The sequence below is a fragment of the Notamacropus eugenii genome, chromosome Y (genome assembly GCF_028372415.1).
Source record: "Notamacropus eugenii isolate mMacEug1 chromosome Y, mMacEug1.pri_v2, whole genome shotgun sequence".
NCBI lineage: Eukaryota > Metazoa > Chordata > Mammalia > Diprotodontia > Macropodidae > Notamacropus > Notamacropus eugenii.
Genome location: NC_092880.1, coordinates 8841911 through 8855256, shown reverse-complemented (window position 1 = coordinate 8855256; position 13346 = coordinate 8841911).

The window sequence follows — 13346 nt, the reverse complement described above, 5'->3', positions numbered from 1 at the left end:
CAACTTCCAGTTCCAAATTCCAATTCTAAATTTCAATTCCAAATTCCAGTTCTAAATTCCAATTCCAAATTCTGATTCCAAAATACACTTCCAAATTCCAATTCCAAATTCTACTTCCAAATTCCAGTTATTAATTTCGCTTCCAAATTCCAATTCTAAATTTCAGTTCTAAATTCCACTTCCAAATTCCACTTCGAACTTCCAGTTCCACGTTCTACTTCCAAATACTATTCTAAATTCCAATTCTAAATTTCACTTTCAAATTCCAAAATTCCACTTCCAAATTCCAGTTCTAAATTTCAACTGTAAATTTCACTTTAAAATTTCTGTATCAAATTCCACTTCTAAATTCCAATTCAATATTCCAGTTCCAACCTCCAATTACCAAACGCAGGTCGAAAATTCACTTCCACAGTCCCGTTCCCAATTTCCCGTCTGATTTCCTTTTCCAATTTCTGATACTATAATTCTCTTCCACATGTCGCACTTCAATTGCTTCCTGAAATTATGATTCCAGATTGAAATTACACCTTATCGATAAAAGTTTGCTTTCTATGTACCCTTGTAAATTTGTGTTTCAAATAACACTTCCAATTTCAATTTCAAAATTCCAATTCTACATTCCACTTCCAAATTCCACTTCCAACTTCCAGTTCCAAATTCCAATTCTAAATTCCAATTCCAAAGTCCAGTTCTAAATTCCGCTTCCAAATTCCAATTCTAAATTCCAGTTCTAAATTCCACTTCCACATTCCCATTAAAATTCCAATTCTAAATTCCACTTCCATATTCCAGTTCTAAATTCCACTTCCAAATTCTGATTCCAAAATCCACTTCCAAATTCCAATTCCAAATTCTTCTTCCAATTTCCAATTCCAAATTCTACTTTCAAATTCCAATTCTAAATTCCAATTCTAAATTTCACTTTCAAATTCCAAATTCCACTTCCAAATTCCAGTTCTAAATTTCAACTCTAAATTTCACTTTAAAATTTCTGTATCAAATTCCACTTCTAAATTCCAATTCAATGTTTCAGTTTCAACCTCCAATTACCAAACGCAGGTCGAAAATTCACTGCCACAATCCCGTTCCCAATTTCCCTTCTGATTTCCTTTTCCAGTTTCTGATACTATAATTTTCTTCCACATGTCGCACTTCAATGGCTTCCTGAAATTATGATTCCAGATTCAAATTACACCTTATCGATAAAAGTTTGCTTTTTATGTACCCTTGGAAATTTGTGTTTCAAATAACACTTCCAATTTCAATTTCAAAATTCCAATTCTACATTCCACTTCCAAATTCCACTTCCAACTTCCAGTTCCAAATTCCAATTCTAAATTCCAATTCCAAATTCCATTTCTAAATCCGAGTTTCAAATTCCACTTCCACATTTTCGATAAAAGTTTGCTTTCTATGTACCCTTGGAAATTTGTGTTTCAAATAACACTTCCAATTTCATTTTCAAAATTCCAATTCAAAATTTCAATTTCAAATTCCACTTCCAAATTCCAGATCTAAATTTCAATTCCAAATTCCAAATCTAAATTCCAATTACAAATTCCACTTCTAAATTCGAATTTCAAATTCCACTTCTAAATTCCCGTTCCAAATTGAAGTTCCATATTCCACTTCCAAATTCCAGTTCGAAATTCAAATTCGAAATTCTACTTCCAAATTCCACTTCCAAATTCCAGTTCTAAATTCCAATTTCAAATTCTGATTCCAAAATCCATTTCCAAATTCCAATTCCAAATTCTACTTCCATATTCCAGTTCTAAATTCCACTTCCAAATTCTGATTCCAAAATCCACTTCCAAATTCCAATTCCAAATTCTACTTCCAATTTCCAATTCCAAATTCTACTTCCAAATACTATTCTAAATTCCAATTCTAAATTTCACTTTCAAATTCCAAATTCCACTTCCAAATTCCAGTTCTAAATTTCAACTCTAAATTTCACTTTAAAATTTCGGTATCAAATTCCACTTCTAAATTCCAATTCAATATTCCAGTTCCAACCTCCAATTGCCAAATGCAGGTCGAAAATTCACTTCCACAATCCCGTTCCCAATTTCCCTTCTGATTTCCTTTTCCAGTTTCTGATACTATAATTCTCTTCCACATGTCGCAATTCAATGGCTTCCTGAAATTGTGATTCCAGATTGAAATTACACCTTATCGATAAAAGTTTGCTTTCTATGTACCCTTGGAAATTTGTGTTTCAAATAACACTTCCAATTTCAATTTCAAAATTCCAATTCAAAATTTCATTTCCAAATTCCACTTCCAAATTCCAGTTCTAAATTCCAATTCCAAATTCCAAATCTAAATTCCAATTACAAATTCCAATTACAAATTCTGCTTCTAAATTCGAATTTCAAATTCCACTTCTAAATTCCCGTTCCGAATTGAAGTTCCATATTCCACTTCCAAATTCCAGTTCGAAAATCAAATTCGAAATTCCACTTCCAAATTCCACTTAAAAAATTCCAGTTCTGAATTCCAATTTCAAATTCTGATTCCAAAATCCACTTCCAAATTCCAATTCCAAATTCTACTTCCATATTCCAGTTCTAAATTCCACTTCCAAATTCTGATTCCAAAATCCACTTCCAAATTCCAATTCCAAATTCTACTTCCAATTTCCAATTCCAAATTCTACTTCCAAATATTATTCTAAATTCCAATTCTAAATTTCACTTTCAAATTCCAAATTCCACTTCCAAATTCCAGTTCTAAATTTCAGCTCTAAATTTCACTTTAAAATTTCGGTATCAAATTCCACTTCTAAATTCCAATTCAATATTCCAGTTCCAACCTCCAATTGCCAAATGCAGGTCGAAAATTAACTTCTACAATCCCATACCCAATTTCCCTTCTGATTTCCTTTTCCAGTTTCTGATACTATAATTTTCTTCCACATGTCGCACTTCAATGGCTTCCTGAAATTATGATTCCAGATTCAAATTACACCTTATCGATAAAAGTTTACTTTCTATGTACCCTTGGAAATTTGTGTTTCAAATAACACCTCCAATTTCAATTTCAAAATTCCAATTCTACATTCCACTTCCAAATTCCACTTCCAACTTCCAGTTCCAAATTCCAAATCTAAATTTCAATTCCAAATTCCATTTCTAAATTCGAGTTTCAAATTCCACTTCCAAAGTCCAGTTCCAAATTGAAGGTCCAAATTCCACTTCCAAATTACAGTTCGGATTTCAAATTCTAAATTTCACTTCCAAATTCAATTTCCAAATTCCAATTCTACATTTCACTTCCAAATTCCACTTCCATATTCCAGTTCTAAATTTCCATTCCAAATTCCAATTCAGAATTCCACTTCCAAATTTCACTTCCATATTCCAGTTCTGAATTTCAATTCCAAATTCTGATTCCAAAATCCACTTCCAAATTCCAATTCCAAATTCTACTTCCAAATTCCAATTCCATATTCTACTTCCAAATTCCAATTCTAAATTACTATTCTAAATTTCACTTTCAAATTCCAAATTCCACTTCCAAATTCCAGTTCTAAATTTCAACTCTAAATTTCACTTTAAAATTTCGGTATCAAATTCCACTTCTAAATTCCAATTCAATGTTTCAGTTTCAACCTCCAATTACCAAGCGCAGGTCGAAAATTCACTTCCACAATCCCGTTCCCAATTTCCCTTCTGATTTCCTTTTCCAGTTTCTCATACTATAATTTTCTTCCACATGTCGCACTTCAATGGCTTCCTGAAATTATGATTCCAGATTCAAATTACACCTTATCGATAAAAGTTTGCTTTCTATGTACCCTTGGAAATTTGTGTTTCAAATAACACTTCCAATATCAATTTCAAAATTCCAATTCTACATTCCACTTCCAAATTCCACTTCCAACTTCCAGTTCCAAATTCCAATTCTAAATTCCAATTCCAAATTCCATTTCTAAATTCGAGTTTCAAATTCCACTTCCAAAGTCCGGTTCCAAATTGAAGGTCCAAATTCCACTTCCAAATTACAGTTCGGATTTCAAATTCTAAATTTCACTTCCAAATTCAATTTCCAAATTCCAATTCTATATTTCACTTCCAAATTCCACTTCCTTATTCCAGTTCTAAATTTCAATTCCAAATTCCCATTCCAAATTCCAATTCAGAATTCCACTTCCAAATTTCACTTTCATATTCCAGTTCTGAATTTCAATTCCAAATTCTGATTCCAAAATCCACTTCTAAATTCCAATTCCAAATTCTACTTCCAAATTCCAATTCCAAATTCTACTTCCAAATTCCAATTTTAAATTTCACTTCCAAATTCCAGTTCCAAATTGCACTTCCAAATCCAGTTCTAAATTTTAACTCTAAATTTCACTTTAAAATTTCTGTATCAAATTCCACTTCTAAATTCCAATTCAAAATTCCAGTTCCTACCTCCAATTACCAAACGCAGGTCGAAAATTCACTTCCACAATCCAGTTCCCAATTTCCCTTCTGATTTCCTTTTCCAGTTTCTGATACTATAATTCTCTTCCACATGTCACAATTCAATGGCTTCCTGAAATTGTGATTCCAGATTGAAATTACACCTTATCGATAAAAGTTTGCTTTCTATGTACCCTTGGAAATTTGTGTTTCAAATAACACTTCCAATTTCAATTTCAAAATTCCAATTCAAAATTTCATTTCCAAATTCCACTTCCAAATTCCAGTTCTAAATTCCAATTCCAAATTCCAAATCTAAATTCCAATTACAAATTCCAATTACAAATTCCGCTTCTAAATTCGAATTTCAAATTCCACTTCTAAATTCCCGTTCCAAATTGAAGTTCCATATTCCACTTCCAAATTCCAGTTCGAAATTCAAATTCGAAATTCTACTTCCAAATTCCACTTCCAAATTCAAGTTCTAAATTCCAATTTCAAATTCTGATTCCAAAATCCATTTCCAAATTCCAATTCTAAATTCTACGTCCATATTCCAGTTCTAAATTCCACTTCCAAATTCTGATTCCAAAATCCACTTCCAAATTCCAATTCCAAATTCTACTTCCAATTTCCAATTCCCAATTCTATTTCCAGATACTATTCTAAATTCCAATTCTAAATTTCACTTTCAAATTCCAAATTCCACTTCCAAATTCCAGTTCTAAATTTCAACTCTAAATTTCACTTTAAAATTTCGGTATCAAATTCCACTTCTAAATTCCAATTCAATATTCCAGTTCCAACCTCCAATTGCCAAATGCAGGTCGAAAATTCACTTCCACAATCCCGTTCCCAATTTCCCTTCTGATTTCCTTTCCAGTTTCTGATACTATAATTTTCTTTCACATGTCGCACTTCAATGGCTTCCTGAAATTATGAATCCACATTGAAATTACACCTTATCGATAAAGGTTTGCTTTCTATGTACACTTGTAAAGCTGTGTTTCAAATAACACTTCCAATTTCAATTTCAAAATTCCAATTCTACATTCCACTTCCAAACTCCACTTCCAAATTCCACTTCCAACTTCCAGTTCCAAATTCCAATTCTAAATTTCAATTCCAAATTCCAGTTCTAAATTCCAATTCCAAATTCTGATTCCAAAATCCACTTCCAAATTCCAATTCCAAATTCTACTTCCAAATTCCAGTTATTAATTTCGCTTCCAAATTCCAATTCTAATTTTCAGTTCTAAATTCCACTTCCAAATTCCACTTCGAACTTCCAGTTCCACATTCTACTTCCAAATACTATTCTAAATTCCAATTCTAAATTTCACTTTCAAATTCCAAAATTCCACTTCCAAATTCCAGTTCTAAATTTCAACTGTAAATTTGACTTTAAAATTTCTGTATCAAATTCCACTTCTAAATTCCAATTCAATATTCCAGTTCCAACCTCCAATTACCAAACGCAGGTAGAAAATTCACTTCCACAATCCCGTTCCCAATTTCCCGTCTGATTTCCTTTTCCAGTTTCTGATACGATAATTCTCTTCCACATGTCGCACTTCAATTGCTTCCTGAAATTATGATTCCAGATTGAAATTACACCTTATCGATAAAAGTTTGCTTTCTATGTACCCTTGTAAATTTGTGTTTCAAATAACACTTCCAATTTCAATTTCAAAATTCCAATTCTACATTCCACTTTCAAATTCCACTTCCAACTTCCAGTTCCAAATTCCAATTCTAAATTCCAATTCCAAAGTCCAGTTCTAAATTCTGCTTCCAAATTACAATTCTAAATTCCAGTTCTAAATTCCACTTCCACATTCCCATTCAAAATTCCAATTCTAAATTCCACTTAAATATTCCAGTTCTAAATTCCACTTCCAAATTCTGATTCCAAAATCCACTTCCAAATTCCAATTCCAAATTCTACTTCCAATTTCCAATTCCAAATTCTACTTCCAAATTCCAATTCTAAATTCCAATTCTAAATTTCACTTTCAAATTCCAAATTCCACTTCCAAATTCCAGTTCTAAATTTCAACTCTAAATTTCACTTTAAAATTTCGGTATCAAATTCCACTTCTAAATTCCAATTCAATGTTTCAGTTTCAACCTCCAATTACCAAACGCAGGTCGAAAATTCACTTCCACAATCCCGTTCCCAATTTCCCTTCTGATTTCCTTTTCCAGTTTCTCATACTATAATTTTCTTCCACATGTCGCACTTCAATGGCTTCCTGAAATTATGATTCCAGATTCAAATTACACCTTATCGATAAAAGTTTGCTTTCTATGTACCCTTGGAAATTTGTGTTTTAAATAACACTTCCAATTTCAATTTCAAAATTCCAATTCTTCATTCCACTTCCAAATTCCACTTCCAACTTCCAGTTCCAAATTCCAATTCTAAATTCCAATTCCAAATTCCATTTCTAAATTCGAGTTTCAAATTCCACTTCCAAAGTCCAGTTCCAAATTGAAGGTCCAAATTCCACTTCCAAATTACAGTTCGGATTTCAAATTCTAAATTTCACTTCCAAATTCAATTTCCAAATTCCAATTCTACATTTCACTTCCAAATTCCACTTCCATATTCCAGTTCTAAATTTCCATTCCAAATTCCCATTCCAAATTCCAATTCAGAATTCCACTTCCAAATTTCACTTTCATATTCCAGTTCTGAATTTCAATTCCAAATTCTGATTCCAAAATCCACTTCCAAATTCCAATTCCAAATTCTACTTCCAATTTCCAATTCCAAATTCTACTTCCAAATTCCAATTCTAAATTTCACTTCCAAATTCCAGTTCCAAATTGCACTTCCAAATTCCAATTCTAAATTTTAACTCTAAATTTCACTTTAAAATTTCTGTATCAAATTCCACTTCTAAATTCCAATTCAAAATTCCAGTTCCTACCTCCAATTACCAAACGCAGGTAGAAAATTCACTTCCACAATCCCGTTCCCAATTTCCCTTCTGATTTCCTTTTCCAGTTTCTGATACTATAATTCTCTTCCACATGTCGCAATTCAATGGCTTCCTGAAATTGTGATTCCAGATTGAAATTACACCTTATCGATAAAAGTTTGCTTTCTATGTACCCTTGGAAATTTGTGTTTCAAATAACACTTCCAATTTCAATTTCAAAATTCCAATTCAAAATTTCATTTCCAAATTCCACTTCCAAATTCCAGTTCTAAATTCCAATTCCAAATTCCAAATCTAAATTCCAATTACAAATTCCAATTACAAATTCTGCTTCTAAATTCGAATTTCAAATTCCACTTCTAAATTCCCGTTCCAAATTGGAGTTCCATATTCCACTTCCAAATTCCAGTTCGAAATTCAAATTCGAAATTCCACTTCCAAATTCCACTTAAAAAATTCCAGTTCTGAATTCCAATTTCAAATTCTGATTCCAAAATCCACTTCCAAATTCCAATTCCAAATTCTACTTCCATATTCCAGTTCTAAATTCCACTTCCAAATTCTGATTCCAAAATCCACTTCCAAATTCCAATTCCAAATTCTACTTCCAATTTCCAATTCCAAATTCTACTTCCAAATACTATTCTAAATTCCAATTCTAAATTCACTTTCAAATTCCAAATTCCACTTCCAAATTCCAGTTCTAAATTTCAACTCTAAATTTCACTTTAAAATTTCGGTATCAAATTCCACTTCTAAATTCCAATTCAATATTCCAGTTCCAACCTCCAATTGCCAAATGCACGTCGAAAATTCACTTCTACAATCCCGTACCCAATTTCCCTTCTGATTTCCTTTTCCAGTTTCTGATACTATAATTTTCTTCCACATGTCACACTTCAATGGCTTCCTGAAATTATGATTCCAGATTGAAATTACACCTTATCGATAAAGGTTTGCTTTCTATGTACCCTTGTAAAGCTGTGTTTCAAATAACACTTCCAATTTCAATTTCAAAATTCCAATTCTACATTCCACTTCCAAACTCCACTTCCAAATTCCACTTCCAACTTCCAGTTCCAAATTCCAATTCTAAATTTCAATTCCAAATTGCAGTTCTAAATTCCAATTCCAAATTCTGATTCCAAAATCCACTTCCAAATTCCAATTCCAAATTCTACTTCCAAATTCCAGTTATTAATTTCGCTTCCAAATTCCAATTCTAAATTTCAGTTCTAAATTCCACTTCCAAATTCCACTTCGAACTTCCAGTTCCACGTTCTACTTCCAAATACTATTCTAAATTCCAATTCTAAATTTCACTTTCAAATTCCAAAATTCCACTTCCAAATTCCAGTTCTAAATTTCAACTGTAAATTTCACTTTAAAATTTCTGTATCAAATTCCACTTCTAAATTCCAATTCAATATTCCAGTTCCAACCTCCAATTACCAAACGCAGGTCGAAAATTCACTTCCACAATCCCGTTCCCAATTTCCCGTCTGATTTCCTTTTCCAATTTCTGATACTATAATTCTCTTCCACATGTCGCACTTCAATTGCTTCCTGAAATTATGATTCCAGATTGAAATTACACCTTATCGATAAAAGTTTGCTTTCTATGTACCCTTGTAAATTTGTGTTTCAAATAACACTTCCAATTTCAATTTCAAAATTCCAATTCTACATTCCACTTCCAAATTCCACTTCCAACTTCCAGTTCCAAATTCCAATTCTAAATTCCAATTCCAAAGTCCAGTTCTAAATTCCGCTTCCAAATTCCAATTCTAAATTCCAGTTCTAAATTCCACTTCCACATTCCCATTCAAAATTCCAATTGTAAATTCCACTTCCATATTCCAGTTCTAAATTCCACTTCCAAATTCTGATTCCAAAATCCACTTCCAAATTCCAATTCCAAATTCTTCTTCCAATTTCCAATTCCAAATTCTACTTTCAAATTCCAATTCTAAATTCCAATTCTAAATTTCACTTTCAAATTCCAAATTCCACTTCCAAATTCCAGTTCTAAATTTCAACTCTAAATTTCACTTTAAAATTTCTGTATCAAATTCCACTTCTAAATTCCAATTCAATGTTTCAGTTTCAACCTCCAATTACCAAACGCAGGTCGAAAATTCACTGCCACAATCCCGTTCCCAATTTCCCTTCTGATTTCCTTTTCCAGTTTCTGATACTATAATTTTCTTCCACATGTCGCACTTCAATGGCTTCCTGAAATTATGATTCCAGATTCAAATTACACCTTATCGATAAAAGTTTGCTTTTTATGTACCCTTGGAAATTTGTGTTTCAAATAACACTTCCAATTTCAATTTCAAAATTCCAATTCTACATTCCACTTCCAAATTCCACTTCCAACTTCCAGTTCCAAATTCCAATTCTAAATTCCAATTCCAAATTCCATTTCTAAATCCGAGTTTCAAATTCCACTTCCACATTTTCGATAAAAGTTTGCTTTCTATGTACCCTTGGAAATTTGTGTTTCAAATAACACTTCCAATTTCATTTTCAAAATTCCAATTCAAAATTTCAATTCCAAATTCCACTTCCAAATTCCAGATCTAAATTTCAATTCCAAATTCCAAATCTAAATTCCAATTACAAATTCCACTTCTAAATTCGAATTTCAAATTCCACTTCTAAATTCCCGTTCCAAATTGAAGTTCCATATTCCACTTCCAAATTCCAGTTCGAAATTCAAATTCGAAATTCTACTTCCAAATTCCACTTCCAAATTCCAGTTCTAAATTCCAATTTCAAATTCTGATTCCAAAATCCATTTCCAAATTCCAATTACAAATTCTACTTCCATATTCCAGTTCTAAATTCCACTTCCAAATTCTGATTCCAAAATCCACTTCCAAATTCCAATTCCAAATTCTACTTCCAATTTCCAATTCCAAATTCTACTTCCAAATACTATTCTAAATTCCAATTCTAAATTTCACTTTCAAATTCCAAATTCCACTTCCAAATTCCAGTTCTAAATTTCAACTCTAAATTTCACTTTAAAATTTCGGTATCAAATTCCACTTCTAAATTCCAATTCAATATTCCAGTTCCAACCTCCAATTGCCAAATGCAGGTCGAAAATTCACTTCCACAATCCCGTTCCCAATTTCCCTTCTGATTTCCTTTTCCAGTTTCTGATACTATAATTCTCTTCCACATGTCGCAATTCAATGGCTTCCTGAAATTGTGATTCCAGATTGAAATTACACCTTATCGATAAAAGTTTGCTTTCTATGTACCCTTGGAAATTTGTGTTTCAAATAACACTTCCAATTTCAATTTCAAAATTCCAATTCAAAATTTCATTTCCAAATTCCACTTCCAAATTCCAGTTCTAAATTCCAATTCCAAATTCCAAATCTAAATTCCAATTACAAATTCCAATTACAAATTCTGCTTCTAAATTCGAATTTCAAATTCCACTTCTAAATTCCCGTTCCGAATTGAAGTTCCATATTCCACTTCCAAATTCCAGTTCGAAAATCAAATTCGAAATTCCACTTCCAAATTCCACTTAAAAAATTCCAGTTCTGAATTCCAATTTCAAATTCTGATTCCAAAATCCACTTCCAAATTCCAATTCCAAATTCTACTTCCATATTCCAGTTCTAAATTCCACTTCCAAATTCTGATTCCAAAATCCACTTCCAAATTCCAATTCCAAATTCTACTTCCAATTTCCAATTCCAAATTCTACTTCCAAATATTATTCTAAATTCCAATTCTAAATTTCACTTTCAAATTCCAAATTCCACTTCCAAATTCCAGTTCTAAATTTCAGCTCTAAATTTCACTTTAAAATTTCGGTATCAAATTCCACTTCTAAATTCCAATTCAATATTCCAGTTCCAACCTCCAATTGCCAAATGCAGGTCGAAAATTCACTTCTACAATCCCATAGCCAATTTCCCTTCTGATTTCCTTTTCCAGTTTCTGATACTATAATTTTCTTCCACATGTCGCACTTCAATGGCTTCCTGAAATTATGATTCCAGATTGAAATTACACCTTATCGATAAAGGTTTGCTTTCTATGTACCCTTGTAAAGCTGTGTTTCAAATAACACTTCCAATTTCAATTTCAAAATTCCAATTCTACATTCCACTTCCAAATTCCACTTCCAACTTCCAGTTCCAAATTCCAATTCTAAATTCCAATTCCAAATTCCATTTCTAAATTCGAGTTTCAAATTCCACTTCCAAAGTCCAGTTCCAAATTGAAGGTCCAAATTCCACTTCCAAATTACAGTTCGGATTTCAAATTCTAAATTTCACTTCCAAATTCAATTTCCAAATTCCAATTCTATATTTCACTTCCAAATTCCACTTCCATATTCCAGTTCTAAATTTCCATTCCAAATTCCCATTCCAAATTCCAATTCAGAATTCCACTTCCAAATTTCACTTTCATATTCCAGTTCTGAATTTCAATTCCAAATTCTGATTCCAAAATCCACTTCCAAATTCCAATTCCAAATTCTACTTCCAAATTCCAATTCCAAATTCTACTTCCAAATTCCAATTCTAAATTTCACTTCCAAATTCCAGTTCCAAATTGCACTTCCAAATTCCAGTTCTAAATTTTAACTCTAAATTTCACTTTAAAATTTCTGCATCAAATTCCACTTCTAAATTCCAATTCAAAATTCCAGTTCCTACCTCCAATTACCAAACGCAGGTCGAAAATTCACTTCCACAATCCAGTTCCCAATTTCCCTTCTGATTTCCTTTTCCAGTTTCTGATACTATAATTCTCTTCCACATGTCACAATTCAATGGCCTCCTGAAATTGTGATTCCAGATTGAAATTACACCTTATCGATAAAAGTTTGCTTTCTATGTACCCTTGGAAATTTGTGTTTCAAATAACACTTCCAATTTCAATTTCAAAATTCCAATTCAAAATTTCATTTCCAAATTCCACTTCCAAATTCCAGTTCTAAATTCCAATTCCAAATTCCAAATCTAAATTCCAATTACAAATTCCAATTACAAATTCCGCTTCTAAATTCGAATTTCAAATTCCACTTCTAAATTCCCGTTCCAAATTGAAGGTCCATATTCCACTTCCAAATTCCAGTTCGAAATTCAAATTCGAAATTCTACTTCCAAATTCCACTTCCAAATTCAAGTTCTAAATTCCAATTTCAAATTCTGATTCCAAAATCCATTTCCAAATTCCAATTCTAAATTCTACATCCATATTCCAGTTCTAAATTCCACTTCCAAATTCTGATTCCAAAATCCACTTCCAAATTCCAATTCCAAATTCTACTTCCAATTTCCAATTCCAAATTCTATTTCCAAATACTATTCTAAATTCCAATTCTAAATTTCACTTTCAAATTCCAAATTCCACTTCCAAATTCCAGTTCTAAATTTCAACGCTAAATTTCACTTTAAAATTTCGGTATCAAATTCCACTTCTAAATTCCAATTCAATATTCCAGTTCCAACCTCCAATTGCCAAATGCAGGTCGAAAATTCACTTCCACAATCCCGTTCCAAATTTCCCTTCTGATTTCCTTTTCCAGTTTCTGATACTATAATTTTCTTTCACATGTCGCATTTCAATGGCTTCCTGAAATTATGATTCCACATTGAAATTACACCTTATCGATAAAGGTTTGCTTTCTATGTACACTTGTAAAGCTGTGTTTCAAATAACACTTCCAATTTCAATTTCAAAATTCCAATTCTACATTCCACTTCCAAACTCCACTTCCAAATTCCACTTCCAACTTCCAGTTCCAAATTCCAATTCTAAATTTCAATTCCAAATTCCAGTTCTAAATTCCAATTCCAAATTCTGATTCCAAAATCCACTTCCAAATTCCAATTCCAAATTCTACTTCCAAATTCCAGTTATTAATTTCGCTTCCAAATTCCAATTCTAATTTTCAGTTCTAAATTCCACTTCCAAATTCCACTTCGAACTTCCAGTTCCA